The sequence below is a fragment of the Dasypus novemcinctus genome, chromosome 26 (genome assembly GCF_030445035.2).
Source record: "Dasypus novemcinctus isolate mDasNov1 chromosome 26, mDasNov1.1.hap2, whole genome shotgun sequence".
Classification (NCBI taxonomy): domain Eukaryota; kingdom Metazoa; phylum Chordata; class Mammalia; order Cingulata; family Dasypodidae; genus Dasypus; species Dasypus novemcinctus.
The window spans coordinates 55,145,038-55,166,686 of NC_080698.1; the positions used below are offsets into that span (position 1 = coordinate 55,145,038).

Sequence of the window (21,649 nt, forward strand, 5' to 3'; positions counted from 1 at the left end):
TATGTCAAGTGAGGGCTTAGATTCCACATGGGTACTGGATGCACTCTTCCCGCTTCTAGTTGTAGACACTCTAGGCTCCATGTTGTGGTGGTTGACCTTCTTCAACTCCATGTTAGCTGAGTGGAGTAAGTCCAATAAGTCAAAGTGTAGGAGCTGAAGTCTGTTGAGGCTTTGGGCCTGGGTATCATATTATCAGTCCAGAGATTCAAATCCCCTACATATATCTTAAACCCAGCACCGACTACAATTCCAATAAAGTAGCATGCAAGTCTTGTGAAAAGAGATCCCCTCTGAGTCCAATTCCATCACGCAGAAACACCAGCTCCAAAGAAGGGCTATCTGTCATGGCAGTGAACCCCTTCTGCCATGACCATAGAACCCGTGGGTCTCTTTATCCCTCAAAAGAACCAATACCTGGGGTTGTATCTACCTTATCTGTCTCTTAGACTCTGTTCAGTTGGACATAGGGCTATTCCTTCTGACAACCTCCAGACTCTTTTTTAGAGACTCACAGCCTTATAATCTCATTTCTTCTTTCCATTTCCCCCTTACATTAGGTCAAACTGCTTCCCGAAGTCATATTATTATATGTAGACAGGTATATTCTGCTGTTCCGCATTGAATCTTTAATTCAAGGTCATTTTCTAGTAGCTTCTTCAGCTGGTATGTGGTAGTGATCCCTCGGTGCCAGGGAGGCTCATCCCCGGGTGTCGTGTCCCACGCTGGGGGGAATGCATCGCATCTACACGCTGAGTTTGGCTGTGAGAGTGGCCACATTTGAGTAACATGAAGGCTGTCAGGAGGAAACCCCCAGGCACAATGCTACTCTAGGCCTTGTTCTTATTGCAGGTGCAAAGGCTCAAAAGTATAGCCATTAGTATCAAGAGCCCACTGTTGGGCCCTCCTTCCTTCCTGGTTCTTGCCGTTGCACCTGGAGGATTGCCGCTGCTCTCCCAGGGCCCACAACAGTGACCCCCCGGCCAGGAGCCCAGTACCCCCCCAGCTGTTGTTTTTAATTGTTTCCACTATGAGTATATATAGACATTACCATATACCCTGGGCATATGCCCTGTATAACTCCCTGTCAACCATATATATCCTGTCAATAATATCCCATATCAGTATTCCTCCGCTGCCATTGTTGAACCATTCTGTGATCCAAAACTTCCCGAAAAGTGAACCCCAACATAATGTCAGCTTCAGAAGAGTCTTAGATCACCAAAATTCATATATACAATATACAGTATTTCCCCAGATCCACCATAAAACCTTTTGCCTTCCACAGCAATAATCTTTTAACTTATTCATATCATATTTCCTAAAACTGATGTACAGATTCCGAAACTATAGTTTTCAAACAAGGTAACATTTGTGCTTACTATGTGGTCCATACTTTAGGTTGTACAGTTTTCTAAATTTTTTAGTTATCCTATGTTTTGTCTTATGGTTTTCATTATTAGTCTGTCGTCCCCTATATGTTTTTGGTGTAATATTAGCTGTTTTATATTCATCCTCGTGTACTCTCACATAACTCCTCTTTTGCCCCCTTATTTACCTTTGTTCCATCCATTGCACGTCCATTTTCCCCTCCCCTTAGGGCCCACAACGCCTGCCAATCTAATGCCCTGGGAGCCGTCCTTTCTCACGAGAGATACAGTTCTCTCTATTCGACGGCATTAGTCTTCCCCAGGATATGGGTCCACCCCACCCAATGGTAGAACCCACCTTGACAAAATGAGCCTTCAGCTATTCCCTCCGGAGTCCTCCCACATCAGACCATACCCCCTGAGCGTCCTAACCAGGTAACCCTCCTACTTATACTTTGATACGTTTTACTCAACATTTAGTTCTCAACGAACTTCTGGCACTCTCCCATGTTTGTGTGTTGCCCCTCCCTCCCACCTATTTCTTGGACCATATTGCCCCTCTTCCCATCCCCAGCCCCCCTCAAACCCAGAAAACCCCACCCGAAGGTAACCCCTTGCCCCCATTTTGTCCCTTCTTTGTGCTCATACTTACCCCCAGCTCATCACAGATTCCACCCCTACAGACATTAACTCACATCCTTCCTCCATTCCCCGATTTCCAGTAAGCCACTTTTCCAGACTCTAGCTCTCTGAGGCAGTTAACTTATTTCATATCATTGAGGTCATATAGTATTTGTCCTTCAATGCCTGGGTTGCTTCACTCAACATAAGATTCTCAAGGTTCATCCATGTTATCACGTGCGATTGTAGTGTATTGGTTCTTACAGCTGAGTAGTATTCCATTGTGTGTATAAACCACATTTTATTGATCCACTCATCTGTTGATGGACTTTTGGATTGATTCCAACTTTTGGCGATGGTGAACAATGCTGCTATGAACATTGGTGTACATATATCGGTTTGTGTCCTTGTTTTCAGATCTGATGGGTATATACCCAGCAGTGGTATTACTGGGTCATATGGCAAATCTATGGATAATTTTTTGAGAAACTGCCAAACTGTCCTCCAGAATGGTTGGATCCTTCTGCATTCCCACCAGCAATGGATGAGTGTTCCCCTTTCTTCACACCCTCTCCAGCATTTGTATTCTACTGTTTTTTTTATGGCTGCCAATCTTATGGGAGTAAGATGGTATCTCATTGTAGTTTTGATTTGCATTTCCCTGATAGCTAGGGATTTGGAGCATTTTTTCATGTGCTTTTTAGCCATTTGTATTTCTTCTTTGGAGAAGTGTCTGTTTAAATCTTTTTCCCATTTTTTAAATGGGTTGTTTATCTTTTTGTTTTCGAGATCTATGAGTTCTTTATATATGCAAGTTATAAGTCTCTTATCAGATATATGGTTGCCAAATATTTTCTCCCATTGTGTGGGTTCCCTTTTTACTTTCTTGACAAACTCCTTTGAGGTGCAGAAGGCTTTAATTTTGAGATAGTCCCATTTATCTATTTGTTCTTTTGCTGCTCGTGCTTTTGGTGTGATATTCATGAAGCCATTTCCTATTACAAGGTCCTGTAGATGTTTCCCTACACTGCTTTCTAAGGTCTTTATGGTCTTGGCTCTTATATTTAGGTCTTTGATCCATCTTGAGTTGATTTTTGCATAAGGTGTGAGATGGTAATCCTCTTTCATTCTTCTACATATGGCTATCCAGTTCTCCAGGCACCATTTGTTGAATAGGCCATTCTCTCCCAGTTGAGAGGGTTTGGTGGCTTTATCGAATATTATATGGCTATATACATGAGGTTCTATATCTGAACTTTCAATTCGATTCCATTGGTCTGTGTGTCTCTCCTTATGCCAGTACCATGCTGTTTTCACTACTGTAGCTTTGTAGTATGTTTTGAAGTCAGGAAGGGTGATTCCTCCTATTTCGTTTTTCTTTTTCAATATGTCTTTGGCTATTCGGGGCCTCTTTTTATTCCAAATAAATTTCATAGTTAGTTTTTCTAGTTCCTTAAAGAAGGCTGTGTTGATTTTTATTGGGATTGCATTGAATGTGTAGATCAGTTTTGGTAGGATAGACATCTTAATAATATTCAGTCTTCCTATCCATGAACAGGGAATATTCTTCCATTTATTTAGGTCTTCTTTGATTTCCTTGAACAATCTTGTATAGTTCTCGATGTATAAGTTTTTTACCTCTTTAGTTAAGTTTATTCCTAAGTATTTGATTTTTTTATTTACTATTGTGAATGGTATTTGTTTCTTGATTTCCTCCTGATCTTGCTCATTATTGGTGTATAGAAATGCTACTGATTTTTGCGCATTGATCTTATAACCTGCGACTTTGCTAAACTCATTTATGAGTTCTAGGAGCTTTGTTGTAGATCTCTCAGGGTTTTCTATATATAGGATCATGTCATCTGCAAATAATGAAATTTTGACTTCTTCCCTTCCAATTTGAATGCCTTTTATATCTGGTTCTTGTCTCAGTGCTCGAGCAAGTACTTCCAAGACAATGTTAAATAGGAGCGGAGACAATGGGCATCCTTGTCTTGTTCCTGAGTTTAGAGGGAAGGATTTCAGGATTTCGCCATTGTAAACAATGTTGGCTTTCGGTTTTTCATATATACTCTTTATCATGTTCAAAAAGTTTCCTTGTATTCCGATCTTTTGGAGTGTTTTTATCAGGAAGGGGTGCTGTATTTTGTCAAATGCCTTTTCTGCATCTATAGATATAATCATGTGGTTTTTTTCTCTCAATCTGTTTATATGGTGTATTACATTGATTGATTTTCTTATGTTGAACCATCCTTGCATACCTGGGATAAATCCCACTTGGTCATGGTGTATAATTCGTTTAATGTGTTGTTGAATACGATTAGCAAGTATTTTGTTAAGTATTTTTGCGTCTAGGTTCATTAGAGAAATTGGTCTGTAATTTTCCTTTCTTGTGGTGTCTTTGTTTGGCTTTGGTACTAGGGTAATGTTGGCATCATAGAAGGAATTAGGCAGTGTTCCTTCTGTTTCGATTTTTTGGAATAGTTTCAACAGGATTGGTGTTAGTTCTTTCCGGAATGTTTTGTAGAATTCACCTGTGAAGCCGTCTGGCCCTGGGCTCTTCTTAGTTGGGAGATTTTTAATAACTGATTCTATCTCTTTGCTTGTGATTGGTTTGTTAAGATCATCAATTTCTTCTTTCGTCAGTATGGGCTGCTTATGTATTTCTAGGAATTTGTCCATTTCCTCTAAATTGTCATTTTTGTTGGAATATAGTTTTTCAAAGTATCCTCTTATGATAGTCTTTATTTCTGTGGGGTCAGTGGTGATATCACCTTTCTCATTTCTTATTTTGTGTATTTGCATCTTTTCTCTTTTTTTCTTTGTTAGTCTCGCTAAAGGTTTGTCAATTTTGTTGATCTTCTCAAAAAACCAGCTCTTGGTCTTGTTTATTTTTTCAAGTGCTTTCTTATTTTCTATTTCATTTAGTTCTGCTCTTATCTTTGTTATTTCCTTCCTTCTTCTTCCTGTTGGGTTACTTTGTTGTTGTTTTTCTAATTCCTTCAAATGTGCAGTTAATTCTTCAATTTCTGCTCTTTCTTCTTTTTTGATATATGAATTTATGGCTATAAATTTCCCTCTCAGTACCGCTTTTGCTGCATCCCATAAATTTTGGTATGTTGTGTTATCATTATCATTTGTTTCAAGGTAGTCATTGATTTCTTTTGAGATTTCCTCTTTGACCCACTGTTTTTCTAAGAGTGTGCTGTTTAATTTCCAAATTGTCGTGTGAAGTCTGGGTCTCTGTCCCTTGCAAATTTCCAGCTTGACTCCACTGTGGTCAGAGATATTGTTTTGTATGATTTCGATCTTTCTGAATTCATTAAGCCTTTCTTTGTGGCCTAGCATATGGTCAATCTTGGAGAATTATTTTTTTTTTTTTAAAGCAAATTAAAATTACTAACAAAAGTAGCAGTAGTCTGCTCTCATCGACACATTCTGAGAACCACTGATTTCACTATTCATTCAACGAATGTTTTATTCCTTCCTTTCAGGCCAGGCATTTTCTAGGCACCAAGAATATGGAGACAGGAATGTACAAGTACCCAAACAAATGAACAGGGTAAATGCAAGTATGAAGAAAATTAAATACGGTGACTTGGTAGGACTATCTGGGGAAGGTGGAAGGGATGGTTCAGCTGGACCCTATCGAGGAAGGCTCTAGAAGAGTGAGTGACATTTTTATTGAAACCTTACTGACAACAACAAAAAGCCAACTCTATAAAATTCTGGGGGAAGAACCTTCAAAGCAAAGAAAGAAGAAAGTGCCAAGGCCCTAAGGTAGAGGCAAACTTGGCACTTATGAGGAAAGACAAGCAAGTGGTCCCCCATTAGAAGAAGAAAGGCAGGAAACGAGGACAGAGCAGGGAGCAGGGGCCATCACCGAGGGCCTCACCTGCCTGAGTAAGGATTCCCGTTTAATCCTAAGGGTGAAGGGAGAGCACTGGAAGGTCCTGAGCTAGGGTGTGACATGATAGTGGGCTATGCTTTTAAAAGATCACTCTGCTGCTTTCCCCACTAAATGGAACCAAGGCCCGTGAGTGACCCCAGATGACCCCTGTGGAGCTGAAGAATTACCCCAGCAAACCACAGAATTTTGAGAAATGAGAAATAGTGGTTTATGTCCCTACATTGTGCAGTGCTTTGTTCTGCACCAAAAGATAACTCATATATCCCATTTTGTGATTCCATAACATTTCAACCTACTTTTCTGTGGATTAGGAAAGGGTAAGGTGGTAATGACCAAAACTGTAGAAAGATCTTAGTGGCCAATGAAGCCATGTCCTCGAAGGACAGTTAGGTACATATCACTGAATGGGTAAAAATCAAAGTGAAGTCTAACCTTGAAAACTATATATTTCCAATTCTGACACTTCTAAAAGTAGTTGAAAGCAACAGGACTTTACCCCACTGTGAGGTGAGGTCCCAGATTTTGATCTCTAAAACGAGGAACAAGAACTCTTGGAAAACAACGGAACCCAAGCAGGCAGGAAAAAATTCAAGATGGCCCTGGAACATTCCGCAGTTGCCAGAAATCAACTTTCAAGGGGCCAACGGAGGAGCTCGACCAATGTCAAACAGTGACAAATTAAGTGTTGAATAGTAATAAACACAGTATAATTATCACCTTGCAAGTTAAATCTGCAAAAGACAATAGGTTCATTATATCCAAAGAGAAGTTGAAATTAATATTGGATGAGGAAGTGGAGGTGGCTCATGCCATTAGGTGCCTCCCTCCCATAGGAGATGGTCCTGGGTTCGGTTCCCAGGGCCTCCTGAAAAGAGGACGAGCACACAACAGACACAGCAGTGAGGCAAACAATGGGGGGGGGGGAGCAATAAAGAATGAAATAAATCTTATTACAGAAACCTTTATTGATTTTAATAGGTAGAAGAGTATGAATACAAAGCCAGGTTTCTTGTTAATTCTATCACATCCATCACTTCACAAAGAAGAGAAGTGTCCATGATCTGATCAAGTGGGAAAGAGAGAATGAAAACTTGTAAGCAAGTCAAAACAGTCCTGCACAAATAGGAACTGCACTAGGAAGAGCGAAACTCAGTCTGCACCTGTGGTCATACAATAACCAGGCAGAAGGAAGCGTCAACAGCTGACAAGCACAGGTGGTCAGACAAAATAACTAATCAAAAAAGGGCCAACATATGATAGACAGGAGAAGGCTCAAACAGCTAAAGCCCAGGGGAGAGCTGAGCCACTGCCTGATCGTTTGCAGCAGAAGAGACCAGAGCCCTGAGCGGCTGCAGGCCTGGGAGGAAACGAGCCCTCCAGCCGACAGCTGAGATGGAAGACGTCACTGAATTATGAAGTAAGGACAGCGGGTTAGATGTTGTCAGCCATGAAAAACTGAGGTTCCTTCATTGCTGAGAAAGACTCCAAGTCTCAGAAATAAATGAATAAGTAAATAATTCTCTAGGAGCCTCAGGGCATAACAGCTAAACCTTTATAAAACAGGGCTCAACCTAGTGTCATGCAGATTGGAGATGCCATGGAATGCACGACCAGTTCCCATTTGCTAACCAAGAATCAAGCAATGCATAACATGGAACCGATAACTTTGGCTGGTCTGACACAGTTCTTTCTTTCTCAGATTTTGTAAGAATCCTGAAACCCCAGGAAGACCCAAAAATAGTAGTGAAATTATTTACATCCTAGGAAAACAAGAGTAGTAAGGAATAAGAGTAACAAAGAGAACTAAGGTATAGAAATTCTATCAATGATATTTGGGATTTTCAGGTTCTTCGGCTCTGTCCCTCACCCGTCTGGGAGTGATGCGGCTCTACCCTAGTCTGCTGACCTGCAAATCAGTTCCTTCAGACAGCGTTTGACCCTTTCTCCACTGTTTTTGTGAGAGAGTTGAGCCCTGTCTACTTACTTGGATGCCATCTTCCCAGAAGTCTCAATATTTGGGGTTATAGAAACAGTTTTAGTGTTGTAAGTGAACTGATTAATTTTGTAATCATTGTAAATTTTTGCAGGTATTTAAAACATTACAACAATCAGATGTATTCCATGTATGGTTTTAACTAAAGGCACAGAAGCATTTGATTAAACACTCATTTGTGATGAATGTGTAAATGGTATAACCATTTTGGAGAAAACTGACTGTTGGATACCTAAAAATCTTAACTGCTCAGTAAATTAATTAACACACTGGTTGTTACACAAAGTTTACATAGAGAGAATGCCTCTGCAAGGGAACTGCCCACGCTTCAAAGTGTCACTGCCAAGAACAAAGAGGGGGGGATCAGACTTCATCAGGTCTCCCACAGCCAGCCAGGCAGGACTTGAATTACTTGAGAAGGATCCAGTCACCCAGAAGATTTTTGCCCCTCTCTTGGGATTTAAGCCCCTAAACGCTGCAACAAGGAAGGCCTTCAAAACAAACAATTCTCACGACAATCCTCTATCAGGCAAGGTCGCAGTGAGAAATGGAGGACGTGCCCCAAAGACTTTATCTGCAAAGAATATAAGGATCAATGTGCATAGAAATTAAGAACTCCTACAAATAACAAGGAACTGAAAAACATGGAGAAATTAGCAAAGGAGGTAATCAGGCACTAAGCAGAAGGGGAAATAGAAGCTCCCAACAGACAGGAGAGAAGACAGCTGCTCGCGGGGTGGGTCTGGGTTTTCCTTGCCCCAGCAGCTGAAAGCCTCTTCCTTCAACAGACCGGCCTGCAATGAGAAGGGTCTGCCAGTGAAGCCACAGGGAAGGGGAGGGAGGGGAGCTCCCACCCCTGCGGGGGGCAGGTCCTTGGAGCCTGGGAAAGGAGGCATGGCAGCCACTTTCCTGAACGTCCACACCCCACCGGGCAGCAGTGGGGGCCCCAGAGGGCACAGCAGCTTGGCTCGGGACGGTGTCAGCAAACGCCAGAAGCACCGGCGTCCCTCTGCTGCTGTCCATCCCTGGAGCATCACGCAGCTGCCCGAGGCCCGAGGCAGAGCTCTGCGCGCCCGCGCGGGCCCCTCTCCAGGAGCCCTGGAGTGAGGAACGCACCCCGCAGGGCGGCCCCTAGACCTTCCCAACGCACTGCCACGGGCTGGGGCCTCTGCAGTAGACATGGAGGTAAACGCAGGGCAGAGGCCTGGCCGGGGGCACCTCTGGGGAGGGGAAAGCCCCGCCCGTATCAGCACCAGGCAGCGGGGGCCACCTGCCCGGTGCCGCTGCGCTGGTGCAGGATTCCATGGGGCGAGCAGGGGTCCCACAGTCACTGCATGTGGCCCGAGCCACCCCCAGCGGACTGCCCTGTAAGGGGCACATGTTCAAGTGATGTCTCTTGTGTACTTGGAAACTAACACAGATGAGCACTCCCGGCCTTTAAGGAGGGGTGTGGCCAGGAGGCTCCTGTCCCTCAGTGGGGCTGTGGACACAGGAGACCTTCCATCCGGGAACCCAGGGAGGGGCAGGCTGGAGACCCAGGGTGGTGACCCGAGAGCTGCCCTCTCCAGAGGAGCCCACTCCCCCGCCTCCAGGCAGCACTTGGCAACATCTGGAGACATTTTTGGTTGTCACAACTGGGAGAGTTGCTCTAGGACAGCACCCACGCTATGGGATTAGGCATCCCAACTGTCAAAGTGCTGCACTTGAAAATCCTGCCACAGGGGATACTGCTCAGAGACGCTCCCTGGGGAGCAGGCTTGGAGCAGAGCCGGGGATTGGGTGGACCTGGTGTCCCTCAGGCCTAGACACGACTCTACAAGGGCCCTGACCCTCAATCACCTGCAAGGCGTGTCCACACCATCGCGCCCACAGAGGGGCTGGAAGATGCCCGGCTCACACAGCCAGCCCAGGTGCGGCAGGATGCGAACCCAGGCCCCCGGCTCCTGCCCACCTGCTCCAGTCCTAGCACATCAGGTCCTGTGTCCTTGCCCCTAGCCTCGCACATAAACTGATACAGTTTGGCATTATTTGTGAATTCCAAAAAGAGATAGTATGTCTGTAAACTGGTCTTTTTCTCTGGGTGTGATACCCTTTGAATGTATTAGATTCAGTTGAGATGTCTGGTTAAATTATGTTCAGATTAGGGTTTTTATCCTATCACGTCACTAGAGTGTGACTCAGAGATGAGTCCCCTTGGGCTGATAAAACAGACTCTCACATGGAAGTAGACACACAAGAACATACACAGAGGAATAGAGACAACTCCATAGACACAGCAGAGGCCCCAGAAAGAGATAAGCCTGATAGCTGAGCCTGGAGAAAAGAGACACCCAGCGAGAGAAAAGAGCCTTTAAGCCAGACTACAGCTGAGATCAGAAGAAGCTGGGACCTTGGAGCCTTAGGAGGAAGAGGAAGGTTGAACCCTTGCAGAGAGTGACAGCAATCTTGCTCCAACCTGTGGCAACAGACTTTGGTGAAGGAAGCAGCTTACTTTTTATGACCTTGTGACCATAAGCTTCTACCCCTAATAAATACCCTTTATTAAAGCCAACAGTGTTCTGGTATTTTGCATCAGAACTCCTTTAGCTAATACAGCAGGAAAACAGGGTAATTCTCAACCGTGGACCAGGTGGGCTGATATTCTGGAAACCCCCTAACTGGCAGGGGCCAATCAGCACCTCAGGACCTCACCTCCACTTCACAGGGAACCTCCTAGTAAGAGGAGAAGCTCTGGAGCCACCAGCCCTGACTTTGAATCCCAAATCCCAGCTCCCCATCTGCCTAGCAGTGTGACCCTGGGAACAGTACTTATTTACTGTGGGTGCATTGTTTCCTCAGTAAAATGGAAATAACGTAACAATTCAAAGATGGGACAATCAAATGGAATGCTGCATTTGCATCAAGGGGTGCCTGTCCTGAGCCCACTCCCAGTTCAGACTCCTCAATGCTCTGCTCTTTGAAATCAGTGGTTCTTAAACTATAGTGTTCATCAGAGACACCTGAAAGACTTGTTAAATGCAAGGATGGCTGGACCCCACCGCCACAGCTTCTGGTTCAGCAGGTCTGAAGTGGGGGTGGAGAATTTGCACTTCTAAGCTGGTGTCTGGTGACAAAGGCGCTGGTTTAGAAGAATTCTAAAAGAAGTCTAATTTTTAAAGAGGCTGAGTCCACCAGCTGTCCAGGCTGAGTGGGAGGTATGAGACTCCAAAAATGCCCCCCTACCTGGCATCCCAGTAGTTTTTTCCTGAGCCCACCCAGGACACGTTTGCCGAGCCTGTGGCTGAGAGTAGAGAGGCCTCCAGCCAAGGCGGGGGCTGTTCCCGGGGCGGTGGGGATCTGTACTGGAGGGGTGTGATGATGCGCGACATCTAGACAAAACCATGCTCCCTGGGCCTGAAACTTAACAGGTCGGGGACGGGATGGGGTCGTGGGTGAAGTCCAGGCACCCGAGGCGTGGGCAAGCAAGTTTCGGCGCTTTCTAAAGCGCGGGCCTGCTCCGCTCCCCCATCCCAGGCTCTCCAGGAACGTCCGAGCTCACCGGGTCCGGGGAGAGCCCAGAGCGCGCCCCGGCACAGCCACGGACGCTCTCCACCCGCTCCCGGCAGCACCGGCCCCCCAGCCCCCAGCGCGCGGGCCCACGCACCGTCGCCCTCCCGCGCGCCTCCCGGCTCCCCAGACGGCCCTCGGCCTCACCCCGCCCCGGCTCTGACGCCTCCGGGGCCGACCCCACGCGGTCCCTCCCAGCAGTGTCCCGGCCCCGCCCCGGCGCGCATCGCCCCCGCGGGAAGGCCGACCCGGCGCGCGCCTCGGGTCGCGGGCAGGGGCCGGCGCTTACCCGAATCCTCCGTCCGGAAGCGACCCGGCGACCCTCTCGGCCCGGCAGCTGCCGGGACCTGGGCGCTGGCGCGGCGCGGCCGCGGGAGGGGTGGAGGCGGGGACCGGCTCGGAGGGGACGCGCTCGGAGGCCGGACGGCCCGCCCCTGCCGGCCCAGCTCGGCGCGGACCGGAGGGACCCGCGCGCTCTCGGAGGAAACAGGAAGGCGCCGGCTGCCACCCACTCGCTCCCCACCCGCGCCCTGAGCGCCGGCCTCGCCGCCCTCCGCCTGGCAGTCGGGGTCGGCTTGGGTGAGCCTTGGCCGGAGGCAGACGCCCCCTCGGTTCTGCTCCCTGGCTGCAGATGCCCCAGCTCTTGAGTCCAGGGCCGGCAGAGGGAGACCCCTAGGAGCGGGGCGTCCCCAGGGGCCGATGGGGACAGGGGAGCGCTGTTAGACTCGATCTTAAACACCTAGAATGAATTGGAACGGTGGGCCCCAAAGCGGGGGGCTGGCGGGGCCCCCAGGAGGCCTCGGACACTTGGACACAGTGCTTGCTCTCCGCAGAAGAGCTTTTTGTAGGCGAGGGTCCCTGGAGGCAAATTTAATCTTTGCCTGACATAACCGCCCGTGACTCAAGTGAGCTGAGCATTTGAGAAAGCATGCTAGGGCCTTGGGCATCCCAACATTGTTTCCTTGAATTCTCTTCTTAAGCCTCTTTTACAAGGGAAAACTAATACTTAATTTCCGAAGCACTGCCAGGACCCAGGGCTGCTTCAACCGTCTTCCACAATTTGTATTGCGTTTTTCACCTGTACTCCTCACCTCCACCCCTACATACACACTTTTTTTTTCTTTCCTGGAGTAATGTTAAAGTACATCCCTGCAGACATATAATTTCACCTTTATATAATTCGGAGGTTCAATAAGGATTTTTTTTTAAAGTTACCATGCTTCTATTATCACAGCTAACTAACAATTCTTTAAAATCATCTGATCCCCAGGTAGGTTCCATTTCCTTCCCTGGCTCATGTCTTTTCAAGTTGTGTTGCTGCTGTCTAGAGACAAATAGGAGTTTGTTTGCAGACTACAGCATTTTATTCAGCCAGATCACTTGCAAAAACAAAAGTAGCTTTGGACTTCTAGGGACCACAAAGGCTTTTTATAGATATAAAATGGAAGTTAATTTGACTCCCGTTGATTGGACTGCTTTGTCCAGCCATATACGGATCAGGTGCGCTTTATTTTGTGTAAGGTCGAACATAAGGAACCGGTGGCTTGATTGGCTCTCTGTGTCAGCCGCTGTGGTGGGCATTTCAAATTTCACAATGTCAGGAGAAAACTCAAGAGGCAGCGCGAAGAAGAAGGCACAAGGTTGGTTTTTTTTGCCTCCACGGGGTCCCTGGTGAAGTCGACTAGTAAGACAGGGAATCAATAGAAAGATCTGGAACCTGGCAGAGTTCACGTGAACACCAATAATCCCATACTGGTGGCTGCTGGAAGACCCTCTCCACTAACACACACACGATTCTGCCATCAGAACAAGATTTCGTCCGGAAGAAGGAAATTCCAAGGACTTTATCATTGGGCCCTCCTGGGGGATTGACAGGTGGGATAATCAATCAAAACAGTAAACAGCTGGGACTCCTCCCTTGCTAATGGATTGACAGGTGGGATAATCAATCAAAACAGTAAACAGCTGGGACTCCTCCCCTGCCATTAGCAAGGGGGCGAATAATAACAGTTTTAAAAAGCTATGGGAAGTGGACTTGGCCCAGTGGTTAGGGCGTCCGTCTACCATCTGGGAGGTCCGTGGTTCAAACCCCGGGCCTCCTTGACCGGTGTGGAGCTGGCCCATGTGCAGTGCTGATGCGCGCAAGGAGTGCCGTGCCATGCAGGGGTGTCCCCTGCGTAGGGGTGCCCACACGCAAGGAGTGTTCCCCATAAGGAGAGCCGCCCAGCGGGAAAGAATATGCAGCCTGCCCAGGAATGGCGCCGCACACACGGAGAGCTGACACAGCAAAATGACGCAACAAAGAGACACAGATTCCCATGCTGCTGACAACGACAGAAGCAGACAAAGAAGAACACGCAGCAAATAGACACAGAGAACAGACAACTGGGACAGGGGGAGGGTAGAGAAATAAATAAATAAAAATAAAAAGCTAGCACAAAGCCTCTTCTTCTCTTGCCTTTGCCCTGTCCCAGTGCCAGTCCCAGTGCAGGCTCATGTGCCTGTTCCTGCCCTCTGCGTCCTGCTTCCGCCGTTTTTCCTGCCATGGCCGCCATGCAAGTAAAACCTGGGCATTTAAAATCTATAATGGGGAATTGTCTATAAATCAGCCCACTTTATCACTTTTCAGCCCCTTCTCTACCTGGACCCATGATCTGTTATTTTCTCCCATTTCTCTTCCCTCCCTACCTTAATAAATTACTGGCCTAACTCACCCGACATACTCTTGAAAATCATTTCTGCAGCATCGTCAAGAACCTAGACAAAATCTGATTACCCTGGATCATTCCCTGTATAATGTTATCACAGCGGGATCCCAAGGGGCATAGAGATTTGAAGGGACTGGGCATCATACAAAGTTCAACTTGAGGATTTTGCCAGAAGCCTGGGCAAGCAACAGGGTCAGATGGAAGGAAAGTCCCAGGCAGGGGTGGAGAAATCAAATGGAGAGAGAGGGCAGCTGTTGAACAAGACTTAGCAAGACACTCAATGATATTATTTCAAAAAAAGACAACTTCGCACATGAAGCACATAGGGATATCCTCCAGGTTTTCACACACGCGCATATGCCTTATCCTGTTTTTCTGCAAGTGGGCAGCCTCTTACTCTAGATCTTATTTCAAGCCTGCCCAGACACTTCCCCAGGGCCCTGGGCTCTAGAGGGCTGCACTTGGGCCCTCTTCCAGCTTTCCCTCCCCACAGGGCCACACCCACTAGAGGCCAGTTGCTCTGCCTTAATCTTTCTAGATCATTCTTCAGCTACCTGGTATTCCCCAAGGGGCTCCAAGTAGGCTTCTAGGGTATGTACAGGCCACTCGCTGAGACCCAGCTCTGGTTTGGGGCCACTGGCCACCTTCCCCCACGGCCACATGGACCTCCAAGGAGTACAAGAATTCTAAACCTTGTGGGGGGAGTGGTGCGGTGGGGGTGGTGGGGTTGAATGGGACCTCATATTTTTTTTAATGTAATATTTTTACAAAATCAATAAAAAAAAAACAAATTCTAAACTTGAACCTGGCCTTCCAGGTTGCTCTGTAGGTATATTTGTGAAGACAGTATTCTAGAATGAATTCCATTTCACCATTTGTTAATTTGATTTATCTTTAACTATGTAGACTTGTGGTTCAGAGGCCTCCATCTGTACTCTCACCCAGGGCTCTGCAAATTGTTAAATGTTTGGTTTCAATAGTTGCAGGTACAAGAAATAATTCCTTTTTTTTTTTTTTTTTTTTTGATCTCTAAGGCAAGAAAATAAACCAGCAAACGTATAATGATAAACAGCGACTAGCTGTTGGCCTCCATGCCACAGTCTTCAAAGAGAAAGCATTGCCTGGATGATGCCTCCAGTTTGGAATTTTTCCTGGCCCCAAAGTCATGAGCTAATACATTCCTCTTGTTTAAGCCAACCCATTGCACAACAATGTGCCTGAGCAGCTGAGGAAACTAAAACAGACACCGACTGCGAGTGCTGCAGGAACTCAACCCAGTTCAACCCGGAGTTAGTCCAGACTCCAAGGACCTTGTCTTCTCCACAAGATTGTCCTTCAAGCACCAGTCACAAGTTAGGGAACCTAGGCCATCTGCTCTTGTCACCAGCTGGCTACAAATTCTGGGGATTCCCACCACCCCTTCAGGTTTTACGATTTGCTGGAATGCCTCACAGAACTCGCTGAAACTGTAAATTTAGGATTATAGTTTTATTATTGTAAAAGGATACAAAATAAGAAACCAAAAGAGGAGGTCCGGGAGGGTCTCAAGCACAAACTTTCCTGCTGTCCAGGTGGAGTCAGAAGTGTCACCCTTCAGCACAGGGAGGTATCTTATAAATCCCAGGAGCGCCTCGAGGCTTTGAGTGGCCTAGCTTTCCATGGCGTCTCGTTGCATAGCCGCAATTGATGGACTCCATGTCCACGTGGTTGAACGCACTCTGCAGGTTGTGGAGGTGGGCTCATGGGACCTGGCTCAAAGCCCCAAGCCCCTTTCCAGTGGTCTTTCTAATGGAGCCAGCCCCCACCCTAGGGCTGCAGGTGTGGCTGGCCCCTCCCATCCCCTCACTGGCCTGTGGACTACCACATGCGGTCCTGGCCCAAGAACAAAAGACACTTCTGTCACAGGAAATTCCAAAGATTCAGAGGTTGCTTCCCCAGGAACTGAGAACAAAATGCATGGCGTTTTCCCCATCTCTGTGTCGGTGTCCAGTTCTCCCCTTCTTATCAGGACACAGCCATGTTGGGTCAGGGCCCACTCCAGTTTGCCTTCCTCTCCACTAATCACATCTTCAAAGGCGCCGTTTCCAGATCAGGTCAAATTTTTCATTATATCACAGATATGCGTAAAGGACATTTGTAAATGATAAAAGTTCCATTCCATGTTAGGAAGTTAATGCTTGCAGAGCCAGTTGACCTTGGGAGAGTCATTAAGCCCCTCATCTGGAACGCAGGGGCACTACCAGTACCTTCCTCACAGGATTGAGGATGGTGTGGGGAAGCCATGGAGAGCTCTCCGCCTCACATACAGTGAGAACGATTGTTACTGCAGTTCTGAAGGAATAAATCGTTAATGGAAGGAAGATTCCAGGCGCCCAGTCAGACCACGGTTGGGGCTGCCAGTTCAGTCAGTTTGGGCATCCTGGTGGGCCTCCCCCTGCCCACCCCCTTCCTCACATCTGCCCCAGCCTCCTGTGGTCATAATATAGCCTGTGCATAAATTCAAAATTATCTAATTCTGGATCCAAGTGTGCCTGGTTTCTAAAAAGCCAATTAAGTAATATAGACCCTATAGGCTTTCATTTTCAGAAAGGATATAGACTGAACGTGTATTCAAAGTTCCATCCAGGCAGACTGTGGGTGATGTGTTAACTCAAGCTTACCTGGAATGTGGGGGATATGTTCATTCAAAACCTATCTGGTACTCAGACAAACACTTAAAACCCTAAGAAACTAACAAAGAAAAGTTCTTTTTTTTCATAAAAGCACCATTTGACTCCCTCCCACCTACATCTCCGTATAAATGGGATCCAGAAATCCTATTCGGGGCTCAGGTTTTTCAACAGGAGTCCCTGGGCCCGTCCAGTCATTCATAAATTTTTCCTTCTCAAGACTCTTCCTGAGTCTTGGCCTTCAATACGCGATCATTAAATCTCTCTGCTTCCTCAACAGTCACACCACCCTTAGTCTGTACGCGGTGTTCCCGGCCAGTCCCCAGGCTTCTCTGCTCCTTCCCGAAGAGCCTTCATCTCATGGCAGCAGCCCCAGCCCAGGGCTGCTTCAGCCCCTCCTCACTTCCTCCCATTCCTTCATGACCCAACAGCAGTCTCAGAGGGACAGTGGCATGCCCCCCCTTGACCAAGGCCCTGGGGACCGATTGGTGGCCGCACCTTGCCACCCCCAGCCCTGAGCTGTGAGAGTGGTTTCCAAAGTGTAGAGGAGATGTCTGGTCCCGCCCAGGCTGACCCCTGCAAATTGGTGCCTCTTCTGTCACAGCTGTCCGCTTCTGAGGCTGCAGCTCCCCAGGAGGCCAATTTCATGCATAGCCCAGGGTCTTGGGAGCCACTTGCCCTCGTGACAATGGCTCCTGGAAGACTTTACTGGAGGCTGTCCTCCTCTGAGAAGTGTGGGACAGATGTCCTAGGCCTCGGTGGCATATCCCCAGTACTGAGCTAGTACACAGCGGTCACTCACTTTAGAATGCCCACCCCTCCACCCTGAAGCACACATCAGGCCAAGGATTCAAGTGCCAGTGGTTAATGTGGGAGATGGTTCCAGAGAATACTGGGGTTGGGGGGAGTGAGACAGGGAAGGAGAGCAGCCAATAAAGGCTCATCATCGAGCAAGTTAACGTGGGGGCAGCTGGAGCCCAGTCCTGCTGGGGGCCTCTGGGAGGTGGTGCAGGACACACCTCATTGGTACCCCACCTGAAGGGCCAGGGGGATGGGGCAGTTAAGTGCCAGCTCCCTCCAGTCTTCACGTGAGGACGATTTCCAAAGGACGTAAGTGTGTGGTCAGGCAACGTGGGCCAGAAGAAGCCCTCTGACTGGGAGCTGGGAGTCAGGCAGGCGTGCCCCAGGGGAGGGCCTGAGGACATGGGAACAGGACGCTGACGTGACCTGCTCAGCACTCAAAGACAAAAGGCATAAACACCTGGCAGAGCGCAGAAGTGAGCTGTCCAGGGGCCCAGGCTGGGCTGGGTGCTGGGATTTCTGCACACTGTTTGCTAACCCTCAGGGTGCCTGTGTAAGGTAAACATCCGTGTGCCCTTTTACAGATGAGGAAACTGAATTTCAAAAGAGTTCCTTCTCCAGGCCACCCAGCCAGGGCGGGCCAGAGTGGGGATTCACACAGTCCTGACAGCCCAAGGCCACACCCTCCCTTACGTCCGGCACTCCCTCAGACAAGCAGTCACCTGAGACTGCTGCCACAACATGCCACAAACTGCGGGGCTTCAAACTACAGCAGTTTATGTTCTCACCATGTCCCAAATCAAGGTGCCACGCTCCCCCTGAAGTCAGTAGGGGAGAATTTGTCCCGTGCCCTTCTCCTGGCTGCTGGTGGAGTTGACCAGCAGTCCCTGGTGTTCTCTGTTTCAGGTGTCATTGCTTTGCCTGTTCTCCTCGTCTGTGTCCAGTTCTCCCCTTCTGATAAGAACACCAGTGATGCTGGGCCAGGGCTCCCCATCATCCGGTTTGCACTCATCTTCACTAATCACATCTTCAAAGACCTCATTTCCCAGTCAGGTCCCATCCACAGGATCAGGGGTATGATATGAACATGTCTTTTGGGGGAATACAATTCAACCCCTGACAAAGAGAATCAATGAAGAAATCGATGAGTCCTTAGGAAGGGAGTGGCTCTGGTCCATCCACAATTCCAGGTAAGATACCACCACACCATTGGCTATTGTCTTTTTGGCATTAAATGTATAATATCAAATTTACAGATGAAGCAGTAAAATCCCAAGGAATGAAATTTGGTCTCTGATGATTCCAAAGACATTTTGCGATCACACGGGGCCTGCACACCTGCCCACCCTGCAGCCTGCCCTTCTAGAAGGCAAGGGCTGTCATGGTGCCTTCACTTCACTTGGTTGTTATTGTTTGGCCCATGCAATGAGCAGACCCCATCCTAGAGCTCTGCAAAGAGAAAACCAGGAAATGCAGAAGGAAAGTGTGCAGGTGTCGAGGTGGGACAAGCCTGCAGCTCAGCACATCCCTGGGTCCAGACCACTAAAACCTCTGGGCACTCTGCCTTACAACTACCTGCAGGGAAGACCACAGAGCAGCGGGAATAGCTCCAATGTGCAAAACCAGGAGCTAGAAACAAGAATGTCCACGCGTAAGAAAGGTCTAAAAGGGTGAACCACACAATTTTTGCCTGGAACTTGATTGTTCAGAATCAAAAGTCTCTGTTGTATACTATTCTGCCTTCTTTTTGTATTTTCCCATTTTCATGTGACTGCTTTCAGCAGACATTTCTTTTTTCATAAAAATAAACTTTAATAAATATGCCAAAAAAATAAAATGCTCATGCTTTAATAGAAATAATCATTTTCATTTTACTAGGACTTTACAACACTCACAATCCTTGAAATTTGGCAGGCGCGAGAAGCAAGCAGAGCAGGCATCACGATTGCCATTTTCAGGTGAGGGAACAGGCTTGCCTTGCAATGAATGTCTGGACTTAGAAGGCCAAGGATTCCTCCACCTCTTTTTAAAACCTCCCAACAGCAAGACCTAGAAGTCTTCTCCATCCACCAAACTGCCCTGAGGATGATAGCAAGGGACAGACTGCTTCTGTTTTGTGAAAGGCGTGTGCAGGGGAACTTACAGTGCCTGCAAGGTGGTATGGACTCGGGGCTGGCCTCGGTGAGGTTTCTGTTTCTCTCCAGAGGTAGGAACGTCAGGAGCGACTGTTCAGAAGCCAGCAGAGCCAGGCTCTGGGACCCGTAGGCGGGCACGCTTCCACCAAGAATGGACAGCAGTGTGTGTGCCCAGCAGCTGCTGACCGAGCCAGACCCCACAGGGACACCACGTACGGGCTGCTGGGTACACCCCTGAGGACGGCGGTGACTGACCCTGCAGCTAAAATTAACAGTGCAGATTCTGCTGACTTCACTTTGTGGAAGAGTTGGCAAAAGGGGTTGAGATTTGGAGTCAGCCGCTTAGGCAGGGCCTGTGCCCCTGGCTAACAGCTCCATGTCTGAGCCTATAAAATGCTATCATTCTCCTGTCAAAAGCTGGTGAGGTGGCCTGGACTAATTCCATTGTTAGAGGCTAGCAGTATGTTAAAAAGACATGCTGAAGCAATGCTAAAAAGCTTGTGGTCTGTTATAAATGCTTACATGGAGCACATCGATGCTTAAAAATATAATGTAATATAATTGTGCTATTATTAGATATTGCAGATTTGTTAAAAATACAAAATCATATACTGTTTAGGAAAAGGAGATGGATTTTTAATGTCAGTGGCCAATGAGGCTATACAAGGAGATTGAGGTATCTAGGCTTGGGGCCTTTTGTGAAAGAGGGGCAAGGTCAAAGGTAAGCCCCCACCTGCTATGCGATTGAGTCCTCAGGTTCCGAGATACCTCTGGAAAAACTCTGAATGCAAGTAAGTGCTCTACAGGCGCCCAATCTGGGTTGAATCACGGTGCTTCTACCACCTACATTTTGAAATACATTTTATTTTAAAATTGCTTCCCTTTATTTCTTACTTATATTGGAATTAGGGCAATATATTGTTCAATTCACTTAGATTATGTGTATAGGTTGTTAATATGACCTATAAATTTCATTAGAGGCTATAAAGAGGGTGATCTCAAATATTTGTTATAAAATGAAGATTTTGGAATGGATAGGGCTGAGAATCATTGATTTAACTCTTCCCATCTGCGATGGTTAGGCTAATATGTCAACTTGACCAGTTAATTGTGCCCAGTTGTTTGGTCAAGCAAGCACTGGGCTAATTGTATTACAAGGACATTTATGGGCTTTAGTAATCAGTGAATTTACTGAATAGATGGCTAATTACATCTACAATCAACCAGAGAGTGCCATCAGCAATGAGTGAGCTTTATCTAATCTGTCGAATGCCTTAAAAGGGGAAGTGATTTCAGTATTCAGAGAGAATTTCCCAGCTCGTCTTTGGACAGCCGGAAACTCATCAAGGACCTTCACTGGACTTTCATCGGAGCCCTGGTTGCAGGCTGCCTGCGGAACCTGGACTTGTGCATCCCCAGGGGCATGTGAGACTCTTATAAAATCGCGTACTACTGACAGATAGCTCCTGTTGATTCTGTTTCCCTAGAGAACCCTGACTAATACACCCTCCTGTCTGATATTTCAGTTGCTCCAAAATTTTCTAATATTATAGATGATGCCCAGATGAACACCCATATATCAGCATAGGTGTCAGGACGAGTTATGTCAATAAAGAGCCCTAAAATTCCAGCAGCTTATTAAAACAGATTTATTTCTAGTTCCTGTCAGACATCTCTTGTGGGGATTTGCTTGTTTTGTCACTCAGGGTGCAGGGGGCAGGACAGTAGCCTCTCGAATATTGCCAATCACTCAACAGGGGATGAAAAAGGGTCTTGTCCACCATTACATTCTCGCTCAGAGGCTCCACTTCTCCTCACATCTCATTGGGCAGAATGAGTCATGTGACTCTGTCCACCCACAAGAAGTCCAGGAATTGCTGTTTCCCATGTGGCTGGAAG

The 21,649-nt window shown here is 47.2% G+C and overlaps 1 protein-coding gene across 5 annotated transcripts in view; it reads right to left on the reverse strand.

Annotated features, from left to right (window-relative positions):
* SLC41A3 (solute carrier family 41 member 3) overlaps positions 1-20,012 on the reverse strand; it is a 96,209-nt gene extending 76,197 nt beyond the window's left edge. For 2 of the 5 annotated variants that reach the window (XM_071212245.1, XM_058288926.2), the window contains exon 1: positions 11,727-11,814. The gene's annotated coding sequence lies outside the window, so the exon portion shown is untranslated. Of the gene's footprint in view, positions 1-11,726; positions 11,818-19,758 lie in introns of those variants that run through there. The other 3 variants (XM_058288924.2, XM_058288923.2, XM_058288928.1) reach the window with 3 other exon arrangements.
* Positions 20,013-21,649: the final 1,637 nt, after the last annotated feature.